The 16737-nt window shown below is 43.8% G+C and overlaps 1 protein-coding gene across 7 annotated transcripts in view; it reads right to left on the bottom strand.

The window, feature by feature from the left end:
• Positions 1-4342, bottom strand: part of LOC120394305 (butyrophilin subfamily 1 member A1-like) — a 35431-nt gene extending 31089 nt beyond the window's left edge. For all 7 annotated transcript variants that reach the window (XM_039518556.1, XM_039518559.1, XM_039518558.1 and 4 more), the window contains exon 1: positions 4229-4342. The gene's annotated coding sequence lies outside the window, so the exon portion shown is untranslated. The remainder of the gene's footprint in view (positions 1-4228) is intronic.
• Between the last annotated feature and the right edge of the window lie 12395 nt (positions 4343-16737).

Raw genomic sequence — 16737 nt, 5'->3', positions numbered from 1 at the left:
TATCCAGGCTATGCTGTCTCCCCTTGGCTCCTTCTGGGAATGTCAGTGGTGCCTGCAGTTTTCAGTGCCAAGGAGAATTTCTCTCTTGCTCCTAATCGCTGTACACTGTGGTGTTGGGGCTGCCTGTCTCTAGAGAAAGTGATAGGTCTGTGAACCTGTGGATCAGAGGAGTTAGGAAACCTCCAAGCCTCAGAGATGCAGCAGAGTGTCCACTCTCTGTAGAGTCCTGATGGTCCTTTCCAAGTCCCTTGTGACAGGGATGCAGTGCAGACCCTGAGCAGCAGGGATAAGGCAAGGCTCCTCCAGCTCAGTCTATTAGCTTGCCCTTTCAGTGCTTCAGAGGGATAACATTAGGGTGAGCCTGAATCTCTGTATAGCCAGTAGTTAGTGCGCCAGGAATGGGATTTTGGCTCCTTCATGGGAATCCTTCATTCCCTTTTGAAAATGAGATTTAGGCTCCTAAGTCATTTAGACTTGCAACACTGTGTGCCACAACTCCTAGATACTTTTACAAATCTGGTCCTTAGTGCTTTTGATCCTCAGGCTCCAGGGGTGGCTCTAGTCACCAGCAAAGCAAGCACGTGCTTGGGGCAGCCCATTTGCAGGGGCGGCATGGGAGCTGAGAACCAACAGGGGGCTCTGGGAGCTGTAGTTCTTTGGTTAGCTCCCTGCCGATAGAGCCAGCCCTGGAGCAGAGAAAGAATTACATTTCCCAGCTTTCCCTTCACCACTACCAACTGGAAAGGAAGGAGGGGGACCTCATGCGGCAGTGTGCTGTGAGTGCTGTGAATGGGAGGGAGACCATATTTTAACATTCAAAAAACAGGACACTCCAGGGGTAGGGTAGCCCCACCCTGCCACCACCCACTCCCTCTGACTGCCCCCCACAGAAACCCCAACCCATCCAACTCCCCACCTGCTCCCTGTCCCCTGATTGCCCCATCTTGGGACCCCTGCCCCTAACTGCCCCCCAGGACCCCACCCCCTATCTAAGCACCGCTGGTCCTTGTCCCCTGATTGCCTCCTCCTGGGACCCCTGCCCCTAACTGCCCCCCAGGACCCCATCCCCTACCTCTTCCCTGACAAACCCCTGACAAACTCCCATGCATATCCAACTGCTGCCTGTGCCCTGACTGCCCCCCCCTTACCGTGCCACTCAGATCAATGTGTCTGGCTCCGCGCAGCTCCAGACACGCTGCTGCATACATGCTGCCGTGCTCCCCCACGGAGCCCACAGCCCCCGCCACCCCCATCCCACCCCCACACACACCCAGCACCTGCCTTCCAGATTTGAACACCTCATAATTCAGGAGTGCTCAAGCTCAGTTTGGGCAGCTGTTACTTCATTTCTCCCAAATCAAATCTACTGATCCACTGTAACTTGCTGTAGAAAAAGTAGGATAAAATTGAGCAATAAATGCTTCCCAGTGGTTATTAGGATTGGAATTGCTATTTTCAACAGCCATTGCCTTTTTTTGTTTCTTTGTTTAAAAGGAAGACAGACAGTGATATCGCATTGGCAAATTCCCCATAGGAACAAAGAATGGAACAAAAGAATAATAAAGGCACCTCAACTTTTCCTCATTTATGGAGGACAGTCTTATAATATGCATGCAGATATCCTCCAATCACACAAGCTGAAAATTGTTCTGCTTTACTGCAGCTCTGTAACCATATGGGAACCAATCCTGTCTGTGTTTTGTGCACATCCAAAATTCCTGCTGAATGACCCGCCCTGGGAACGAGTTACCAGTGACCAGGGCTGGGGCGGCAGGAGGTGTGGGGGGGGCACTGGTGAGGGAGAGCGCAGGGGTGGGGTGGCAGCGGGGTTGGGGGAGGGCACTGGTGGAGGGGAAAGGGGGAAGCCCAGCATGGGGCAGCAGGGTGTGTGTGTGAGGGGGGGAGAGCCCGCTGCCCAGGGCTGGGTCAGCAGGAGGGTATGGGGGGAGCCCAGGGCTGAGGCAGGGGGCAGCCAAAATTTTTTTTTTGCTTGGGGCGGCAAAAAAACCTAGAGCCGGCTCTGTCAGGCTCCTTCCATGAAAGGGGGGTAAATAGCCTTCCCTGACTCACAGGGGTATTGTGAGGTGCTTAGATACTGAGGTGATCAGGGCCACATAAGTACTGTAGATAGACATAGACTATGAATAAAGTCCTCTGAGGCACTAGACCATGTTGAGGGTTGAAGGGGCTTCAGCCTCCCCTCCCTGACACTTATGATGCCTTGTACTGTATAGAGCCAGTCAGATGACACCCTGCAACATCGACCTGCTGCCTCCCATGCTCCTAGGCTGTCGTCTATGTGCCCCTAGCCTTCCCTTTCCTTTTCCTGTCCTCTGAAAAAAATCCCGGCCCTCTTCCTTCCATGTACTGATCTTATTAACCCTCACTAAATGCTGTCTGTCTCTGATGCTTACACTATCCGTTTGTCACTCAGGCACGTGTGGGTCATTACCCCAGTGCTGTCTGTTTTCAGGGTGCACAGTAGCCAATAAGAGGTGTCTTACACTTTGCCTCCAGCTTTAGAAGGGCCTCTCACCCGACTCACTCATGGATATATGGGGTCACCCTTGAACCCCAAAGGGTCCTTCTAAAACATCCTGTTTGGGCCCTTGTGCCCCAAACGTCACTCCCCTGTCCTGCACCATTGGAGAGCTCTAGACAAATGATGCTCAGATAACTTGGGTGTGGCCAGACACTAGCTGGAGCGATACTGTATTTAGAACTTAATAAGAAAATTTAGGTTGAATCCAGAAGAGGATGGGTCTCAAAGGTAACTTTAAGCCTCCTTTCACATCCTACTCCACTTTGGCGGTTAGTGGTGAGAGAGGCTCCAATAAGTTGCACTGGCCGTTAACGCCCCCACTGGACTGCTCCGTCAACCCATGATCTTGAACGTATGGTAGGGGTTCAGCCAGGCACCCTTCCCTGGCCACACTCCTGACTTGCACTCTACACCAAAGATTAAGAGAAGGTGACATGGGGTCATACTGGGAGAATCCCCAGCTCACCAGTTAATCCAGCTTTCTCCATGCTTTGTGCTGGTGAAACACAGCAATTCATGTAAAATAGGGAGGAAGAATCAGGCTCTTGATTTAAACTTACAGTCATACCATATACGAGACAAGCAAAGGACGCAAAGTTGATGACATACCAAACATTTTTTTTACTTTATAAAAACCACAGACATTTACATTTAGATATTCAAAGAATCAGAAAATAATTATTCAACACACATTATTAAACTATATACTGCATTTGTACAATCATAAGAAGTTCTGTAACAAAGTAATAGGTATACAGTACAGGCTCACAAACTATTTAAAGGGACACTACACAATTCCTATACACAGGGTTAGAATTTGAGGTTTTCAGTTCTTTAATGTGTAATAATGTTGAAATGGAATGGAGTGTGTATGAAGCTTGTTGGTGTGATGGAGCGTGATGACTATATTGAGCTACTACTTGGCAATTGGTTCTGATGGGCATGACATAGCCTCAACTTCTGATTTCTCTGTCATTGCTTGTGGTGTTAATTAATATACTTGAAGCAGACTTAAATAAGCACATTCCTAAATAGTATTGCTACAAATCCTTTCTAAAGAAATAATTAGATTAATTATTTTTCAACCAATTTTCACCAAAAATATCAGCAAAAACCCTTGCATGTTCCTTCAACTGAGGAGGTTAAAATGGGCAATAAAAGTCATCAGTTTTTGTGTTACCTTTTCTGAAGGAAAGAACGAAGGGAAGCGTACAGTATTCCTCCACCTTGGTACCAGCATGACATTGTAATGGGCGACTTACTTTCTAGTTACTCTGGATGAACAAAGATTAGGTACTGGAGAATCAGTAACAGTTTAGTTTAAATTCTCTTTGTAGAGCTATAACTCAGTCCCCCTCAGAATAGTCTTTTGGCTTCTCTTATTTCTGTAAAGTGTCAGGCAAACTTGTAGCACTAGTATCACTAAAAAAATAATAAACAGATTTCCTTTTTAATGACTTTTTTTGTTCTAATATTTAGATGTTTTGGAATATCAGTGATGGGGGATGATGCTAGTCAAATAATGTGACCAACAAACCTTTATATAGAGGAAAGTGAAATTAAGCAAAGAGATGAAGAAAAATGATTGAAAAATCATAATTTGACTAGAGTTTCAATCCATTGCATTCACAATACAATCAAACAGAAGATGTTTTTATTCTCAATAGTGCTCATGTTCAGACTTACGTTTGCTCTTTGAAGGGAATCCGGTCTCTGTGTCTGCCTTTTAACTTCCAGCTGAGAAAGGGACCTAGTTCACACTATTTCTCTTTTTATCTGTCACTTTCAGACAGAAAACAGTTTTCCTGTTGGACAATGAAAGTACATGTTACATCAACATTAAGTCAACATGACAAGGTTCAAAGATCATTAGAGACGAAAGCAAACTACAGAAGATAAAGGTGAACTTTGATCTCACTCTTTGAATACCTGGGGTGTGATTCACTACTTCATTATAGAATTTTATGCTGATGTGACTACAGTGGTTTAATTGGACCATCAAGGCAAAATAGATGTAACAACATGGTGGTTCAGGCCCAGTATCTTAAATGATATTGTGAAGTGGTGGCAAATACTCCATGGTTAAGGTTGCCAGATTCCAGGGGCCAGATTTGACACTGTGCTGGGTGTACGGCTGCTTTCTAGTCATAGTGTACTGGTGAACATGGCCCTACATTTCAGTTACAAACCCTACTGACCTACCAGTTGGGAGGTTAGATCTGAAGGACAGTAGAATTTTTCTACAAAGTTTGAACTTAATCAGACACGAGTTTCCTGAATCTTGACACCCTAAATTAAAGGAGTTAATCAGAGTTCAAAAAGGTTTTCAACTCCCCCCCCACTCTCCCCCCCACACACACTTTGTAGGGAAGAAGCAAAAAGAAAGAGATATAATGTAGTTTACTTGATGTGGCTATTTGCCATCTGTTACAGAGGCCCAAAAGTTAATTGGTTAAATTTTTGTAATTCTAATTTTAAAACTTGTTCCTCGACAAAAACAAATAAGCTTCTTATAGTAAAGTTAAGGATGTAGTCATGTATCAGTGACATATATATATGTGTGTGTGTTAGCTTTCAAGAATGATAGCATGTTTAAAAAGTTAGAAACCCTTAAAATTCAAATCTAAGGTTGCACTTACGAGAAATCCAAACATGTGAAAATATGGAAATGCACAGATAAGGTACCCAAAGCAGCTTAAATCCATCCCCACATAGACGCTATCCTATTTTGTCTCCATTTAAGGCTAATAGAAAACAAGTACCACAGAGCATTATGACATTAAAGGGGTGAAATATTTTGTTTCAACTTTTTGATTCAAACTGTTCTTTTTTTACTTTAATTTTGGCCAGTTTAAAACAAAACAAAAAAAACAAAAATTTGAAAAAAAACCCACCAAAATGGCCAAATTGATTAAAAAAAAACCACAAGAGACAAAAGCACTTTGCGATGACTGAAGCATTTCAGTTGATTCAAAATGATTATTTTTTTTAGTTCTTCCTTTTTTATGTCTTGCTGGGAATAATTAAGAAAAGGATAGATAATAGGACAGAAAATATCATATTGCCTCTATATAAATCCATGGTATTCCCACATCTTGAATACTGTGTACAGATATGGTCACCCCATCTCAAAAAAGATATACTGGAATTGGAAAAGGTTCAGAAAAGGGCAACAAAAATGATTAGGGGTATGGAACGGCTTCTGTATGAGGAGAGATTAATAAGACTGGGACTTTTCAGCTTGGAAAAGAGACAGCTAAGAGAAGATATGATTGAGGTCTATAAAATCATGACTGGTATAGAGAAAGTAGATAAGGAAGTGTTGTTTACTACTTCTCATAACACATGAACTACGGGTCACCAAATTAAATTAATAGGCAGCAGGTTTAAAACAAATAAATGGAAGTATTTCTTCACACAACGCACAGTCAACCTGTGGAACTCATTGCCAGAGGATGTTGTGAAGGCCAAGACCATAACAGGGTTCAAAAAAGAACTAGATCATTCATGGAGTATAGGTCCATCAATGGCTATTAGCCAGGATGGGCAGGGATGGTGTCCCTAGCCTCTGTTTGCCAGAAGCTGGGAATGAGCGACAGGGAATGGATCATTTGATGATTCCCTGTTCTGTTCATTCCCTCTGGGGCACCTGGCACTGGCCACTGTCGGAAGACAGGATATTGGGCTAGATGGACCCTTGTTCTGACCCAGTAGAGCCATTCTTATTTTCTTATGTTCCATTCAGTGCACTATTTAGAAAAAAAATGTTCAGAGGCTGAATAAAAAAATCCCACCAATAATCTGATGCATTTGAAGAAGTGTTTTTTTAACCCACAAAAGCTTACGCCCAAATAAATCTTTAAGGTGCCACCAGACTCATAAGAACATAAGAATGGCCGTACTGCGTCAGACCAAAGGTCCATCTAGCCCAGTATCCTGTCTACCAACAGTGGCCAGTGCCAGGTGCTCTAGAGGGAGTGAACCCAACAGGTAATGATCAAGTGATCTCTTTCCTGCCATCCTTCTCCACCCTCTGACAAACAGAGGCTAGGGACACCATTCCTTACCCATCCTGGCTAATAGCCATTAACGGACTTAACCTCCATGAATTTATCCAGTTCTCTTTTAAATGCTGTTATACTCCTAGCCTTCATAGCCTCCTCAGGCAAGGAGTTCCACAAGTTGCCTGTGCACTGTGTGAAGAACTTCCTTTTATTTGTTTTAAATCTGTTGCCCATTAATTTCATTTGGTGGTCCCTAGTTCTTGTATTATGGGAACAAATAAGTAACTTTTCCTTATTTACTTTCTCTACATGACTCATGATTTTATATACTTCTATCATATCCCCCCTTAGTCTCCTCTTTTCCAAGCTGAAAAGTCCTAACCTCTTTAATCTCTCCTCATATGGGACCTGTTTCAAACTCCTAATCATTTTAGTTGCCCTTCTCTGAACCTTTTCTAATACCAATATATCTTTTTTGAGATGAGGAGACCAGATCTGTACAAAGTATTCAAGATGTGGGCATACCATCGATTTATATAAGGGCAATAATATATTCTCCGTCTTATTTTCTATCCCCTTTTAATGATTCCTGACATCCTGTTTGCTTTTTTGACTGCCACTGCACACTGCGTGGACATCTTCAGAGAACTATCCACGATGACTCCAAGATCTTTTTCCTGACTCGTTGTAGCTATATTACCCTTCATCATATTATATGTATAGTTGGGGTAATTTTTTCCAATGTGCATTACTTCACATTCATCCACATTACATTTCATTTGCCATTTTGTTGCCCAATCACTTAGCTTTGTGAGATCTTTTTGAAGTTCTTCACAGTCTGCTTTGGTCCTAACTATCTTGAACAGTTTAGTATCATCTGCAAACTTTGCCACCTCACTTTTTATCCCTTTCTCCAGATCATTTATGAATAAGTTGAATAGGATTGGTCCTAGGACTGATCCTTGGGGGACACCACTTGTTACCCCTCTCCATTCTGAAAATTTATCATTTATTCCTACCCTTTGTTCCCTGTCTTTTAACCAGTTCTCAATCCATGAAAGGACCTTCCCTCTTATCCCATGACAATTTAATTTACGTAAGAGCCTTTGGTGAGGGACCTTGTCAAAGGCTTTCTGGAAATCTAAGTACACTATGTCCACTGGATCCCCCTTGTCCACATGTTTGTTGACCCCTTCAAAGAACTCTAATATATTAGTAAGACATGGTTTCCCTTTACAGAAACCATGTTGACTTTTTCCAAACAATTTATGTTCTTCTATGTGTCTGATAATTTTATTGTTTACTGTTGTTTCAACTAATTTGCCTAGTTCTGATGTTAGACTTATCAGTCTGTAATTGCCAGGATCACCTATAGAGCTCTTTTTTAATATTGGCATTACATTAGCAATCTTCCAGTCACTGGGTACAGAAGTAGATTTAAAGGACAGGTTACAAACAATAGTTAAGAGTTCCGCAACTTCACATTTGAGTTCTTTCAGAACTCTTGGGTGAATGCCATCTGGTCCCGGTGACTTGTTAATGTTGAGTTTATCAATTAATTCCAAAATCTCCTCTAGTGACACTTCAATCTGTGACAGTTCCTCAGATTGTCACCTACAAAAGCCGGCTCAGGTTTGGGAATCTCCCTAACATCCTCAGCCATGAAGACTGAAGCATATAATCTACTTAGTTTCTCCACAATGACTTTATTGTCTTTATGTGCTCCTTTTGTATCTCGATCATCCAGGGGCCCCACTGGTTGTTTAGCAGGCTTCCTGCTTCTGATGTACTTAAAAAACATTTTGTTATTATCTTTTGAGTTTTTTGCTAGCCATGCTTTAAACTCCTCTTTGGCTTTTCTTATTACATTTTTACACTTAATTAGGTAGGGTTTATGTTCCTTTCTATTTACCTCACTAGGATTTGACTTCCAATGCTTCTTTTACATGGTTATTAAGCCACGGTGGCTCTTTTTTAGTTCTTTTATTGTGTTTTTTAATTTGGGGCATACATTGAAGTTGCCTCTCCCCTTGTGGATTCCCATACCAGCTGCTCCAAGAAGCAGTCATTTAAAGTATTGAGAAATTTGAGGTCGCTGTCCAAATACTCCTTCTATTCTCACAATAAATTCACTTCTTATCCCATCCTCCCATTTTGATAGGAAAACTGCAAACATGCAGTTATTTAGTCTTGCTTCTCAGGGCCTAAGATTTTCCTAGCTATGTGATGTTTGTTTTTCATCTGGCTGTAGCTGACTATTCAAAATTGCTGACTGCAGTACTGTCAAATTCTGGGGTACATTCAGAAATGTCAAATTATGGGGTAACACAGGTGTTAGCTAACATCAAGTAAGCACATTTCTGACCAGAGAGCATGGTACAAAACCACACCAATCTCTTACGTAACTACATAAACACATTTCTAAGCCCTGGTCTACATGGGTACATGTGGAGAGGACCTAAGATACGCAACTTTGGCATACCTTAGGTCAACTTCCCTGTCCGTGAGGATGGCAGCGAGTCGACTGCTGCCACTCCCCTGTTGACTCTGCTTCCACCTCTTGTGAGCTGGAGTTCCGGAGTTGATGGGGAGCGCGTTCGGGGATTGATTTATTGCATCTAGATGAGGTGCGATAAATCAATCCCCAATAGATTGATTACTAGCCACCGATCCAACGGCTAGTGAAGACCTGACCTTAGAGATGGTACTTGTTATATCCTTGGGGGCAGCTGGTTTAGGAAGAAATCACTTGAGGCCAGACAGCAGACAGCTAACAAAACTACCATTTTATTTACATACAGAGAGCTCGCCTAACCGGCCGAAGCTGGCTGGGCTATCCCCTAATAATCTAACTCAGTTGCCATAGGAACAAAAACCATGACAACCAAATACACAACATATTCCTCCCCCCCTAATAAGAACATCCCCTAAATAAAACACACACTAGACTAGAGAAGGAGGGTAGACTGCCTCCATTCCCAGCTAAACCCTGGGGATTATTTTGCCCCATAACCGTGGGTTCGCCCTAGCTAAAGATCCAGCCGATGAGGAGGCCTTCTGTCTCTAGGTGGATTACGGTGAACTTCTGGTGTTGTTGCACCCGAAAGTACCATGGGCTCAGGGTCCGCAGCACGAACAGGTGAGGAGGTGGTATCAGCTCATGCTGGGCAAAGGGGTATCTCAGCCACCGGCAGTAACGGAGGAGAACAGTCAGGAACAGGTGATTCATGATTCAGTGTCTCACCAGAAGAAGTGAAGTCAGACCACTCAACTGCAGATGTGTCCTGAGGACTGGCATGACCTGGCAACAGCTGATCTACATGTCGCCACCAGGTAAAATTCTCTGCAGTCCAGACTGTGTAGGAAACAGGTCCTGTTTGAATGATGATCGTGGCAGTGACCCATTTAGCTCCGGAAGTATAATTCCAAGCCAAAACTGGCTGTCCTGGGCTAAAGGTTCGGTCTTTTGCTCTGGGTGCCCATCTGATGATTTGATATTGCTGCTGATGTTGCACAATTTGTTGGGGTTCAGAAGGTTTCAGCAGATCAAAGCAAGTGTGCAGCTGTCGTCCCATCATTAGAAAGGCTGGGGATGCCTGGGTCGTAGCATGAGGTGTGTTTCTGTAGGAAAGTAAGAAGGTATCCAGACGCTTTTGAATGGAGTGTTGTCCCCTTGCTGATTTCAAAGTGTGTTTCATTGTCTGCACAAATCTTTCAGCTAATCCATTGGTGGATGGATGATATGATGCTGACGTGATGTGGTGTATCCCATTTGCCTTCATAAACTTTTGAAACTCCTGAGAGACGAACTGCGGTCCATTGTCACTCACAAGTTGTTCTGGCAGACCAAAATGACTAAAGAGTCCTCATAGTTTTTGGATAGTACTCTCTGCAGTAGTGGACTGCATTATAGAGACTTCTGGCCATTTAGAATGGGCATCTACTGCCATCAAGAACATGCTTCCTTCAAGGGGGCCAGCGAAGTCAATGTGAATACGTTGCCACGGGTTTTCAGGCCAGTCCAATGGGTGTAGGGGTGCCCACTGGGGTGCATTCCTCACACCCTGACATAACATACAAGCTTTTGCCTTCTCTTCAAAAGCACTATCCAATCCAGGCCACCAAAAATAGCTTCATGCAATTTCCTTCATGCGCACTATTCCACAGAATGTAGCTGTTCTAACATCTGTGATCTCAGTGGTGGTGGAATAATGACACGTCTCCCCCACAACAAACAACCAGATTGGACCGATAACTCCGTCCTCCTGGACATGTAGATAACAAGGTCGGGTGAGACCGGAGAGGTTTGTTGAGCTTTTCCATGCATCACCAGGTCCATACTTGGGACAATACTGGGTCAACGCGAGTTGCCTTCTTTATCTGAGTAGCAGTGATGGGTGTATTCTCTACCTGTTCAAAGTAGAAGATTTCCTTTTGGGCACTATCTTGATGCTTGACCGGCAAAGGCAACTTTGAGAGGCCATCTGCATTGCCGTGCAGAGTGGATTTCCGATATTTGATTTCATATGTGTGTGCTGAAAGTAACAATGCCCAACGTTGCATACGACGAGCAGCTAATGGGGGAATGCCTGTGTAGGGTCCAAAAATTGACGTCAGAGGTCGATGGTTTGTGAGAAGAGTAAACTTCTGCCCAAACAGGTACTGATGAAACTTCCGAATTCCAAAAACAATTCCTAATGCCTCACGTTCGATTTGGGCATTAGGAGTGCATGAGTGCATGAAGCAAAAGCAATAGGTCTCTCTTCTCCCGAAGGTATAATGTGTGACACGACTGCTCCCACTCCATAAGGGGAGGCATCGCAGGCCAATTGTAGGGGTAAGGATGGCTCAAAGTGCGTCAGAACTTCAGAATTTAGCAATGCATCCTTAGCTTTGTTAAATGCAACATCACAGGCTTCAGTCCACTTCCAGGCCTTGTTCTGCCCAAGGAGCTCATGAAGTGGTTTTAGCAGTGTGGCTAACTGTGAGATGAACTTTCCATAATAGTTCAGTAGTCCTAGAAACGAGCACAGCTGACTTACATTTCGAGGTTGGGGAGCCTCCACAATAGCTTTAACTTTTGCAGGGGACTTATGAAGACCGGCAGAATCAATGATGTGTCCCAATATTCAACAGAGGGCTTGAAGAATTCACACTTGTCTTTGCGAACTCGCAGACACAGAGCTCGCCCAACCGGCCAAAGCTGGCTGGGCTATCCCCTAATAATCTAACTCAGTTGGCATAGGAACAAAAACCATGACAACCAAATACACAACAGTACAGAACACACTGACTCCTCACAAGATAAGAATGGGATGATAGGATAATGGAAAAGGATGTTTTGTTCAACTAGTAGGTACAGGGATAAGGGTAGGGTAATATGTAACTTCTCCTTTGACTAGTGTCCCTATGGGTGCTTCATGGTAGGTGTATGTGCGCCCCTGCGCCACTGATTAGATATTTTTGATAGCAGTGTCCGTTGAGCCCACACATGTGCCCTCCATCCCTTGTGGTCTGCCTCGAGGCTATTTAGCACTGCATGGGCGAACCCCCCTCACTTCCTTCTCTACCGTCTTTGGCCTCAGATGAAATGAGCAGCCGTCCCTTCCTTATGTATCATTAGCATAAGCAGTGTTTGTTTTATTAACTTTGTTCTCCTTAAAAGTAGTTAGGCTGGTGATTTTTTATTTTATTTTATTCCTTTGGGTTAGAGAGAGAGAGAGGAAAAGAACTTCAGTTTCCTGCCCTGTCTGAGGGCATTCTCCCCTCCCGCCCAGCATCTAATAGACTCATAATTGTTTTTTCCACTTTTTCCACTTTGAGGCTCTTTTTACGATGTTCACGTAAAGGTTGTGGGGCTTTGGAAAACACCCCCTCACCTAGGTCTGACAGCCTGGATTGCCAAACTTTCAGAGCATTCTTCAGGACTCTAAAATGTGTTGACAGGTTATCAGAGTGAAGGAGTGCAATTTTTATCTGATTTTGTACTTTGAAATAATTGGCAGCGCTCTCACAGCTTGCATATGGGCATGTTGTGCTGCTTGAAATGGAGAAAAAAGAAATACATTATTTTCAAATATTTTCTACCTTTCTGAGAGAGACAAGGTGGGTGAGGTAATATTTTTTATTGGACCAACTTCTGTTTGTGAAAGAAACAAGCTTTCAAGCTTAAACAGAGCTCTTTTGCAGGTACCTTTCCCAGACCGGAAGAAGAGCTCGGTGTAAGCTTGAAAGCTTGTCTCTCGCATCAACAAAAATTGGTCGAATGAAACTTATTACCTCACCTACCTTGTCTCTTTAATATCCTGGGACCAACACAGCTACAATAACAACTGCTCCCTTTCTTATCGGTTTGCATAGTAGAGTATATAAATCAGTGTAAACATCTCTCTTTCCCTCTTCTGTTTATCATTTTTGGTAAAAAAAAATTGGAGGGGGAGAGAGTTGGGCTAGGGGTTTATTAGCTGTGATTATTAAAAAAAAGATTTAAGAAAAATTGAGTTTTCAAAAAAAAAAGCGGGGGGCTTATTTGTCCAACTCTGTTATTGTTACAGTTACAGCGGGGATGGATTTGAACACAGCTATGCTGTGGATTGTCCTGTGATGGAGCAGTGCTATGGTCAACAACTATAAAGCACATATGCTCCACCCCTTTCTGCTTGTGTGGAAAGCTACATAAAACACGTCAAACTAACTCATTTCCTTCCATACTGGGTCCGAAAAGGAATGACATACATTTAAGTAATGGCAACGTTTTTGTCCTTTTCTGTAAACAAATTTTTTTCTGTGCAAGGGTGTTTATTATGAGGGAGTTTTAGAAAGACTGCAGGAAATGTGTAATGATTTCAGGATTTGGAGTAATCAATGGAAAAGCACCAGATTAAAAATGGATTCCTGTTCAGGTGACATCATCATATGTCACTGTAAGACTTCATTACCCACTTGCCAGCACACACGTATACAGGAAGACTTACAAGTAAAACAGAGCCATCTACAGTCAATTGTCCTGGATAATGGGAGACAACAAGATTCCAAACCACACTTTGCAAAATTACAATAGGCCCTTAGAGTTATATTTCATATTTCTAGTTTCTGATACAAAAGTGATACATTTATATAAATAGGAAGACCAGACTCACTAGAATATAAACTTTGTAATGATACCTTACAAGAGACTTTTTTCATGAAGCATATTTTAGTCACATTATGTTCACACTAATCAGCATACTTTTAAAAAAATCATATAGAGTGCAACATCACAGGCAGGATCTCTGGAAGAGATCAATTCATTGCAAAATGTATTTCTCCAAACATTTCAGCAAGACATGATACAGAGCAGAGTCTCTATAATTCCTTATCCTCTTAGCATTGACGGTAATAATTCCTTTGAAGCAGTCTTGCTATAACTTACATGTAACACCTTCCTAACCTAAATCATCCTCTGGAAAAAAAATTTTTTTTTACAGAATATGGTAAATAAAGATACTCAGTGAAAAGTTTCCCATTCAATCATGCAGGGAAAATAGCTATGTTTCTATACATGTATATGCAGCCTTATTCTCAAACAGAGACAGAAGATAAGATGGAATTGTGTGTGCTGTGCATTTGTTGACTAGAATCTCTACCACTCAAAATAATTCCCTACACAGAAATTGGCAAATCCATCCCTGATGTGAACTATTGTGACTCCAGTAAAATCAAACTAGTTCCACTAGGTGCAATTACAGTTGTCTAGTGCTGCGGTACACTGACCTTCCAAGGTACCAGCAACACACCAGGTGTATCAGGGCTCAGGTGCTTCAGCTACTAGTCCTTGAAGGCAGTAGCCTTGGTGGGATCTAGTAATAATTCAGGCACCTGGTTAAGTGCAAGGGCATTTTACTGCAGCTGGCAGGAAAGGAAAAGGTTGCAAATGTTACCCAGGGTTCTTTCAACCAGGGCCAGTTCTACAGTTTTTCCCGCCCCAAGCAGTGCGCCGAATTGCCACCCCAGACGGCAGGGGCAGTCCGTGTGCCCTTAGGGTGGCAGGCGCATTTCCGTGGCGGCAATTGGGTGGCAGCTTCTATGTTTAACTGAAGCCGCCGCGGACAGCTAAACATAGAAGCTGCCGCTGAATTGCCACCACTGCAGAAATGTGCCTGCTGCCCTAAGGGCATACAGACTGCCCCCACCATCTGCGGTAGCAATTCGGCGTGCTGCTTGGGGGCAAAACAACAGGGACTTCCACCCCTTGAAGATTGCCGCCCCAAGCACCAGCTTGGAATGCTGGTGCCTGGATCCGGACTTGCTTTCAACCCAAAGCTCTTGGTAACTTTACTCTGTGTGAGGAGGTGTCAGGAAATAAATCAGGGGAGACACGGCCATCCGACCAATAGATGGCTGGCACAAACAGGACAACACAAGAGTGCTTTCACTTAAAGCTAAACTTTACAAGTCTCAAGCACTTACACACATCCACAACAAGATTAGTAAAACACCCTCAACCCTTGATAATTACCAAAGCTGAGTGTGACACTCGAATGGCACAGTGGCAGCCAGTCTGCCAGTGGGGAACACAAGATGCATCCAGAGGGAGAGAACAGTCCCAAAGAGTTCCCAAATGAGTATTTATACATTAATAATAGAATGACATGTCCCTTAAAGAAACCTTGTTAGGTAAGCAGTTTTAATGATCAAGAAAGAGGCCGCTTCTGATTATTGAATAACCAGGTGTGGGGTTTTCCAGAACTTGCAGACTTGAGACCTCAGTAGACATTCCTGGGGCATACTCTTTTAAAACTCATGTATCAGCAACTTCAACACAATTCTTATCAGGAAGGATACGGAGTCAAGCTGCCCTTTCCCTGGCACCCAAAAACCCCCTCCTCTCCTGCCTTGGTCAAGCTGAGACTTGCTTTTAACAACTTGCTGACTAGGCTGTCTTTAACAATAAGCCATAGTGGTTTCAGGCACTTTACTGGTTTGCCAAAGTCTCCCCGTACAGCAAATATCATAGGTACAGAGGCTTAAAGTTACAGCTCAAAGTGAACAATAGTTGTTCTTGTCTGGGGCCCTGGGGCAGGGCCAGATGAACTCTTCTGTGGGCCTAGGGCTATTGGATTTTGTGTGGCCCGTTAAGCTGTAGGGTGGGGTAAAAATTAGAGGTTCAGTATGCAGGAGGGGGGCTTTGGATTGAGGCAGAAGGGTGGGTGCAGGAGGGCATGAGGGCTCCAATGGAGGGTTCAGGATCTGGGGTTTAGAGTGCGGGAGGGGGATCAGGGCAGGAGGTTGGAGTGGGGAGTATGGGCAGGAGTTAGGGTGCAGGAGGGGGCTTAGAGCGGGGGATGGTGTTGGGGGGAATGGAACACTGACCTGGGGCAGATCCCATTTGATGTGTGGGGGACAGGTGGCTCCACTGTGATTCCTGGCCAATGGGAGTTTCAGGGGGCAGAGTCTGCAGGTGAAGGCAGTGTACAATCAGAGCTTCCTGGAGCTCACTGCAGCCACATGGCTCCAGCCGGGGGAGAGGGGAAGGAAAGAATAACAGCATGTGGAGCCGTTTCCCCCACCCTAGTAGGAAGGGCTGGAATGCAGGGGCTTTTAAGGGCTGCAGCCCCTAAAGCCCCCCTTTTAATCCAGCCTTGCCCTAGGGCAGTCCAATTGAAAGTCTGGACTCTTCTGGACTATTGCTTGTCGTGCCCTCTCCAATGCAGGCTTCTATTCTAAGCATATAGGATATTGGAGGTTTCCAGGCTAGGATTAGTTAGTGGAGTGCCTCTCATTGGGGCATCTCTGCACTGGCTACCTGTCTAATGACTGCAGCTTCACACATAGACCTGCACACAGCTCTGATGGCTGGTACTTAAACTCTGTTCTACTCACATTTCCACAGCATCTGCTACAGCCTGCTCTATCCATCAATCCTTGGGGTTTTTCTTTGTGCATCCAACTTCCTGCAACTCCTGGCTAGCCATGCCACCAAACTTCCACAAGAAGTACCAAGTCATTTCCTGGGTCAGAGTCTTAGACTTTCTGTCCCGTCCTCCTCCTTGGCCAAAGGAAGGGGATGTGCAGTGGAGATGGGTTGATGGGAAAATTAAATCCTGGCTTAGCAGAGTTCTCACACTGGGAAATTTTAGGCACAAATCCTGTTTTGGAAACTCCAATTGCAATAAATGTTGATTTATTTCATTCCCAGAAAGTAGGCTGTTC

The sequence above is a fragment of the Mauremys reevesii genome, unplaced genomic scaffold (genome assembly GCF_016161935.1).
Source record: "Mauremys reevesii isolate NIE-2019 unplaced genomic scaffold, ASM1616193v1 Contig5, whole genome shotgun sequence".
In the NCBI taxonomy this organism is placed as follows: domain Eukaryota; kingdom Metazoa; phylum Chordata; order Testudines; family Geoemydidae; genus Mauremys; species Mauremys reevesii.
This window is presented reverse-complemented; position numbering and strand designations above follow the sequence as displayed.